This window comes from Chelonoidis abingdonii, chromosome 1 (assembly GCF_003597395.2).
Source record: "Chelonoidis abingdonii isolate Lonesome George chromosome 1, CheloAbing_2.0, whole genome shotgun sequence".
In the NCBI taxonomy this organism is placed as follows: domain Eukaryota; kingdom Metazoa; phylum Chordata; order Testudines; family Testudinidae; genus Chelonoidis; species Chelonoidis abingdonii.
Window position 1 is genome coordinate 370951327 of NC_133769.1, and position 7778 is coordinate 370959104.

General features: G+C 50.4%; 1 pseudogene; it reads left to right on the forward strand.

Annotated features, from left to right (window-relative positions):
• The first annotated feature begins 851 nt into the window (after positions 1-851).
• On the forward strand, positions 852-7045 carry LOC142046148 (E3 SUMO-protein ligase KIAA1586-like; annotated as a pseudogene).
• Positions 7046-7778: the final 733 nt, after the last annotated feature.

The following is a 7778-nucleotide window of genomic DNA, read 5'->3' on the forward strand; positions in this document are numbered from 1 at the left end:
CAGAGATCAACTGCTAATTGTGTCAAGGCAAACTCCCACCCCTCCGAATTTGCAGCCCCCTGGACTAGGTGGTAGCATGTTCTGATGGGTAGCCAAAAGGCCATGTTTGCCTGGCAGAAGCTGCTATTGGTAGCAAAATTGGATAGATGCTTTTTCTGCAGCTACACGGGCAGCCCTCCAAAATTCAAAATCAGGCTGTTGCCCTGTGAGCCTCATTAAGTGCCTCCATCCATCCAGTTTCTCTCCAAGCTGTGCCCAATACCGGGGTTACCATGGTGCCATCATGCTGGGCCCATACTGACTACACATATATTTTAAGTGTACACATTGTGAATCATGATATATCCCAATAGAGAATGTGTCCATATTAAGAATGTGGTGCTCCTGACAGAGTGCTAGGCAAGAAAGGCTGAGTCAGCACTCTGTTCACAGCTGCTCCAATCTAGCAAGGCAAAATGGAGCTGAATAAGCGGATCTGTGCCTAATTTGCCAGGTGGGGCAAGGCAGAAAGGCTAATTAAGCCATTAGGCACAGCCCACAAATAAGCACAGGAAGGAAGTGGAAAGGAGGGGAAGCAGGCAGCAGGAGGAGAGAGAGACTGCTTTCCCGTTTCTTATAGGAGCTGTATATGTCATGAAGGTGGTGGGAATCTGTCTGTAAATTAACTGCACAAGGTATTGGATGAGTACAAGGTCTCTGTGTAGTTTGTAGACTGGGATACAGCCAGGAGGCCCTGATACAGGAAAAATACTATTTGAAAACATTTGTATATATTTTAAGTGCCACATAATCATGTTGTCATGGTTTTATTTCCACACTGCCATCATTGACAGTAAAGCATGTGGCGTCACATGGTCAGTGGCATAGGCAGTGGTGAGCTGGAGCCAGTTCCCACAGGTGAGCAAGAAACGGTTGTTAAATTTAGAAGTCAGTGTAGAACCAGCTGTTAAAGGGGAGGCAGGTAGGCAAACTCCTTCAGTCCACGGGCCACATCCAGCCAGCAGGACCATTCTGTCTCCAACGCGCCTGAGCTCCCAGCTGGGGAGGCTCCCCTGGTCCCTCCCTGCTTTCCCCTCCCTCGCAGAGCTGCAGTGTGACGTGCCGCCGGCACCAGTGCTCTGGGTAGTTGTGCAGCTTCTGCTGCTTTGAGTGGCATGGTAAGGGGGAGGGCTGCGAGCTCCAGCGGGCCATGAGGCATCCATACACAATGCCCTGAGCAGCATGGTAAGAGGGCCAGGCCGGGACTGAGAGGAAGGGTTGGAGGGGGCAGGGGTCAGAGTAGGCATGAGTGCGGGGGGTCTATCGGGGTGGTGGTGGTGGAGGATGGGGTCAGGGAAGTCAGGGGACAGGATGAGTTTGTTAGGGAGGGGTTCTGGGAGGCAGTTGGGGGGAGTCTCAGGTGGCAGGGGTCAGAAGACAAGGAGCGGGGGGGGTGATGGGTTGCTTGTGGCCCTTGCAGGTTCTGAGGGGATGTGACAAACTGGGAATGTTCTTAATGTTTGCTCTAAATACTGTGTTGGTGCCTCAGTATCCCCTATGCAGCTATTAATATCTAGGTGGTGGAATAAGGGTGTGATTGCTGCAGAGGAAGGGGCCAGTGCACCTAAATGCCTGACACTCTGTCTCCTATCAACCGATGGCCTGGGCCCCTCCCCTGCAAAGGTGCCAACTGAAGGTGTTGGAGAAAAAGAGGTCAGCTGACCTCCTGGCCCGGGAAAGGATCTGAGCAGAGGAGGAGGGGCTGGAGGGGATTGAGATTCTGGAGCAGGCTGGGGACGAGGAGTGAAGTGCAGATGTGGGGGTCTGGCTCACACCCCCTAGGATGGACCCGGCCGAGGGGTCCGGCTCGCGGTACCTACAAGCTGTTTTAGACCCTGTTCCTATCACTGAATAAACCTCTGTGTTATTGGCTGGCTAAGAGTCACATCTGACTGCAAAGTGGGGATGCAGGACCCTGTGGCTTCCCCAGGATCCCGCCTGGGCGGGCTCGCTGTGGGAAGCGCATGGACGGGCAGAGGACGCTGAATGTTCCAAGGAGAGACCCAGGAGATGAAGACGTGTGAGCCTCTTGCCCTGAGCAGGTCTGCTCCAAGAAAGAGGAGGTTCCCCAATGTCCTGACTGGCTTGGAGGGGAGCAGTTCCAGAGCATTGCCCGGTGACTCCGTGACAACTGGTGGCAGCGGTGGGATGTACTGCACCCCATGACGGTGCTGCTTGCAGTAAGTGACTGGGGAGCAGTAAAACAAAGGAGTGATAATGAGGACCAGGCACGCTGAAGGCTCAGAGAGGGACGGTTTCAGGGGGTAGCTAACCTCTGGGAGTGTGTGATCAGCGAGGAGGACTGTTGGAGTAACGAGGTCCCCCTGAGGGCTGCAGCGAGCAGTCTCAGAGGCGGAGGAGCTTGCCGCTCGACCCTGGGAGACTGAAGGATTTCTGCAGTAGCAGGGTTCCCCTGAGGATTGCAGGAGCAGTCCCGGGGCAGAGGAGTCTGCAGCTCGACCCTGGCAAAGAGGTGGTGATCACGAGAAGGGCTGGCACACCAGGGGTTCTTCCTGGAAACCATGGGGGAGCCAAGAGCACACAGGCCTGTGAGTCCAGAGCCACTTGGGAACGGTGAAGTGATGGCCTATCACCAGCTCCTTAAGAAGGACATTGTGATCCTGTGCACAAAGAGAGAGTTACGCATGGGGAAGTTCACCAAGGCACAGTTAATCGTGCAGTTGGAGGAGGAGGACCGCTCTGAGGAGCAGATTCCTGACCCAGATGGGGCTACAAGAGGATCTGGGAGCAGCTGGAGCAGCAGCCAGGCACTCCTGAGAGTCTGGTCCCCAACCAGACAAGGATCTTCATGATTGGGTTCCCCATCAGGGGATCGGAGACGGATGGGATTGGAGCAGAGCCTGAGAGAGCGAGAGGACCATGAGAGAGAGCAAGAGGCTGTGGAAAAGCTGCAGGAGAAGCAGCAGCAGCACGGACTGGTGATGGTGGAGTGGAGAGACATAGGGGGCTGCCCAGGGGTCAGTGGGGAAACACGCCTGCAGGGGCGAGGCCCTGGGACAGAGAGAACTGTGGTGGTGCAGCCGCAGATGCTGAGGGACTGTGGGACCTGGGTGAAGGTCCCTGGGGTGAAGCCCCTCGCCCTGCCTATGGCCCGGATCCCTGTGCAGACGCAGGAGGGGTCGGACTGGCTGGTCATTGGGGTTCTCCAGGATATCGGCTGGGAGGCCCTGTTGGGGGGTGACTGTCTCCCCTTGGGACAGGATCCCGGCCCTACTCCTGTAACTGCCGAGGGTTTGAATTTAAATCCAGGGAACCAATTGGCTGGGATGGAAATGGTCAGTGAAAATGCAAATGACCTTGCTGGCAGTGGGGAGGGGCTGCTGGACTCAGGATACCTGCCTACCTGTAACCAGCCCCCTGGGACTGAGGGGGAGGGAGAGATGCTCCCCGCCCCCCTGCACACCGGAGAGGGGGCTCACGCTGGCTCTGATGCTGAGACCAGAGCAGAGAGCTCGCTGCCTGCCCCCACTGGGACAGCCAGGGCAGCGCTGAGCACGGGGGGAGCTGAGACCCCAGCTGAGTGGGGGGACACCCAGGCAAGGCAGGTCAGCTGCCAACCAGGTTTGCCTGGTCCAGACGTGCTGCTGGGAAATGATTATACAGCAGGGAGGGAGCTACCAGGGACAAGGCTCAGGGAGGCTGTGACCCCAGGCCCAGCCAGTGAGAGGGAGCAGGTCCCACTCCCTGCCCCAGCAGCTGAATCCCAGACCGAGCTGCAGAGAGATCCCTCCTTGGAGAAGCTGAGGGAACTTGCTGGCCACAGCGCTGCAAACCCCCTTGGGGAAGGCTGCAGGGACAGAGTCCTGCGGGAGAAGGGATTCCTGTCCCGGGAATGGGCTCCCCAAGGGGAAGTAGAACTGAGGGGAATCAGGAAGCAGCTGGTGGTGCCCCAGGAATCCACAGGGTTCTTCCCTCTCAAGCTGCTGGATGGGAGGAGAGTGAGGGGACCCCTGGACCGGAAAGGGGAGGATTGGGAGGAGAAGGGAAAAGACCCCCTGGTGGATCTCTTCCCTGAGGTGGGAGCCAATCTCCCCATCAGGTGTTCCCTGTTCAGAGTCACTGGGAAAGCAGCCCAGAACCTGGAGAGAGAGGTCAAGGACATGCTGGCTTTAGATGGGATCCAGCTGTTTTACAGCCCATGAGCCTCACCCATGGGGCTGATCCCCAAGGTAGACAGGATGATCTGGTTTTGTGGGGGCTATCAGAAGCTTAAAGCCATCACGGTGTCCGATGCTGACCCCACGACTAGGCCTGGGGAGATTCTAGATAAGCTGAGGGAGATGGAGAACTTGGCCCTGGCAAACACAGATAACATGTGCATCTTTAGCCAGACCTAGGAGGAACAGGTGTCCCAGGTGAAGAGGGGGCTGGGCTGCCTCACAGAGGTGGGACTGATGGTAAAAGCTGGAAAGTGTAAGGTGGAGACAGCAGAGGTGTTGTATCTGGGCCACAAGGTGGGAAGCGGCTGCCCAAGCCCAGAGCTGGCCAAGGCCAAGATGGGGGCTCTTAACCAAGAGAGCCCAAATCGTAAACCAGGGTGCTGGAAGAAGACCCTGTCCCAGTTTAAACCCCAGGGGTATTGGGGTGGCAAAAGGGTACAGGCTGCATAAACCTTCCCACATGCGGCCTGCAAGTGCCATCAAGCACACTCAAGCAAAGGGAGGACGTGAAACTGGAAGGGCCTGGTGTAACTCACACCAAGGAATGGGAGAGATGCTGGGGCATCCATGGGAACGCTGGTGGTTTTGAACTTCCCCAGGTCACTGGCTGGAGTGACCTGGCTCAGTTCGGTCTCGAAGGGGGGAGAGATGTGACGAACTGGGAATGTTCTTAATGTTTGCTCTGAATACTGTGTTGGTGCCTCAGTGTCCTCTATGCAGTTCTTAATATCTAGGTGGTGGAATACGGGTGTGTGATTGCTGCAGAGCAATGGCCAGTGCACCTAAATGCCTGACACTGTCTCCTGGCAGCTAATGGCCTGGCCCCTCCCCTGCAAAGGTGCCAACTGAAGGTGTTGGAGTCAGCTGACCTCCTGGCCCAGGGAAAGGAGCTGAGCAGAGAGGAGGGGCTGGAGAGGGAGGTTAGTCTGGAGCTGGCTGAGGACAAGGAGTGAAGTGCAGACCTAGGGGTCTGGCTCACTGCCCCCCAGCATGGACCCGGCTGAGGGGTCCGGTTCGCTGTACCTACAAGCTCTGTTTTAGACCCTGTTCCTGTCACAGAATAAACCTCTGTGTTACTGGCTGGCTGAGAGTCACATCTGACTGCAAAGTGGGGGTGGAGGACCCTGTGGCTTCCCCATGACCCCGCTGTGGAGGGCTCACTGTGGGAAGCACACGGAGGGGCAGAGGATGCTGAATGCTCCAAGGAGAGATCCAGGTGGTGAAGACGTGTGAGCTTCTTGCCCTGAACAAGTCTGCTCCAAGGGAGAGGAGGCTCCCCAAAGTCCTGACTGGCTTGGTGAGGAGCAGTTCCAGAGCATCGCCCGGGGACTCCGTGACAGGGGCCAGTCAGGGGCAGGACATGGTGGGGGTGGGATGGGGGGGCAGGCTGTTTTGGAAGGCACAGCCTTTCCTACCCCACCCTCCAATAAAATTTCTTCAGAATGACAATTGTACTATTAAAGCATCTGGAACTGATAAAGTTCAGCAAGCTTCTTTAAGAAAAAAATGAAGGAACATTTTGAATCAAGCTCTCATTTGAGAGTTATAAATATTTCAAGTGAATCTAAAAAAGAACTTCACTATAGTGATTGATAAACTTACTGAAAAAAATATTGCAATGACCAGCCAAATTTTCAACATCGTTTACAGCTTAGTAAAAAGAAACTGACTAATGTCAGATATGGAGGATGAAGTAGAGCTACAAATTAGAGTGAAACTTATTTAGGAAACTACCTACTGTCTCGATTTTCAGCCATCAGAATCGTAGAATTTATTGTTGAATTAATAAGAAAACAATTTTTTAGTAAAATTGTCAAACAATTCAAAGATTTATATTATTGATGAATTTCTAAAATTTAAAGTAAAACTGTGCTTGCAATTCACATTTTAGAAGAATTAAAAGATTCTTCAACAATTTTTCTCGATTTAGTGGAATTAGAATCAACTAAAGCAGAAAATATTTAATGCTTGGAGACGTTAACTGATACAGATTTGAAACAGATATTTAAAGAAAATTTAAACAGATTTTGTTCTGATGGCGCGAGCACCATGCGTGGACATAAATCTGGAGTTGCTATAAGACTGATTCAAGATTTTCCAAACATTATAATTTGGCATTGTTTTAATCATTGGCTACAACTGGCTTTAGATGGTATAAATGATATCAATGAAATAAGTAATTTCATGATTTTTTTTGGACAAGATTTATTCAATTTTTCATCAGTCAAATAAAAGTCAGTTTGAACTTAAACAAGTTTCTGAAGAACTGCATATCGAAATCATCCAAATAGGCCATGTTTTTGGTCCATGATGGCTTCTTGTAGCCTCAGAGCTGTTAAAGCGGTCTGGAGAACGTATCCAGCTCTTTATAGTTACTTTTCTCATTTTTGGAAATTTTCTGGCATGGCAAAAAGATTGAAAAATAAATTTTTTTTGAAAGACTTGGCATTAATGGTTGACATTTTGGATGAACTTGCATTGTTATCAAATGCACTGCAAGTCAGAATTGAGTTGAACAAAGGCAGATAAGCTAATCAAACGGACAATTGCTTTTTTCATTCTATTTTTGGTATACACGAAACTAAAATTAATGAAATGATAGAAAATGATGTTTTTAAATGCATAGAGTTTGAAGATAAAGTAAGGTTTAAATCACTGCCACGAGAAAGTAATAGAGTACATTACTGAAAAAATGAAGGCAAGATTATTAAACAAAAATCACATTAACGATAAAGATGATAATTTAGGTGAATCTTGTAATACACCTAAAATAGGTGAATTATTCAATGTTATGGATCCCACTTCATGGAATATTGAAGAAATCAGGTTACATTACTCATACATCTCTTTATATTCTCTTTTCAAATGTATTTTACATTTGTGTAATAAAGCAATACTTTGTTTCTATTGTAATAAATGTGTACACATTTTTTTTTTATCATTAAGTATGACTCTCAATGATTCAATGCATTGCCACTTCTTATGGAGAAAGGTACAAAAAATACGTACTGTGGAACATCCCTTAAATCAGAGCTTTTATAGGGAACTGGTTGTTAAGATTTTGGCAGCTCATCACTGGGCGTAGGTGCGTATCCACATATTGCAGTCTACTGCAGGCACGGGTGAACTGCAGAGCGGGAGACTATAAACACTGGAGAATGAATGAACAAGTCCAAGTGATAAAGAAAATAATGATGAAAAAACATTTAAGTGGTGCTCACAAATGGAGGCATAAAGCAAAAGTGAAGAGCAGAATGCAAAACTGCATTGCATAAGCAGTTGCTTTATTAACAACAATGCAGCATCTCCCATTAATCATACTAATAATGATGATCCATGTGTAATTGATGATACTAGTATGGGGTGGGTCCAGCCTATATCTGGGGAATCAGTTACTGAGAGGGATGGAGAAATTTACCCTAGTGTATATTGATGATATCAGTGTCATTAGCCAGACCTGGGAGGACCATGTGTTCCAGGGGAAGAGGTGGCTGAGTTGCCTCCAGGGTGCAGGGCTGACTGTAAAAGCTGGGAAGTGCAAGGAGGGGATGGCAGAGG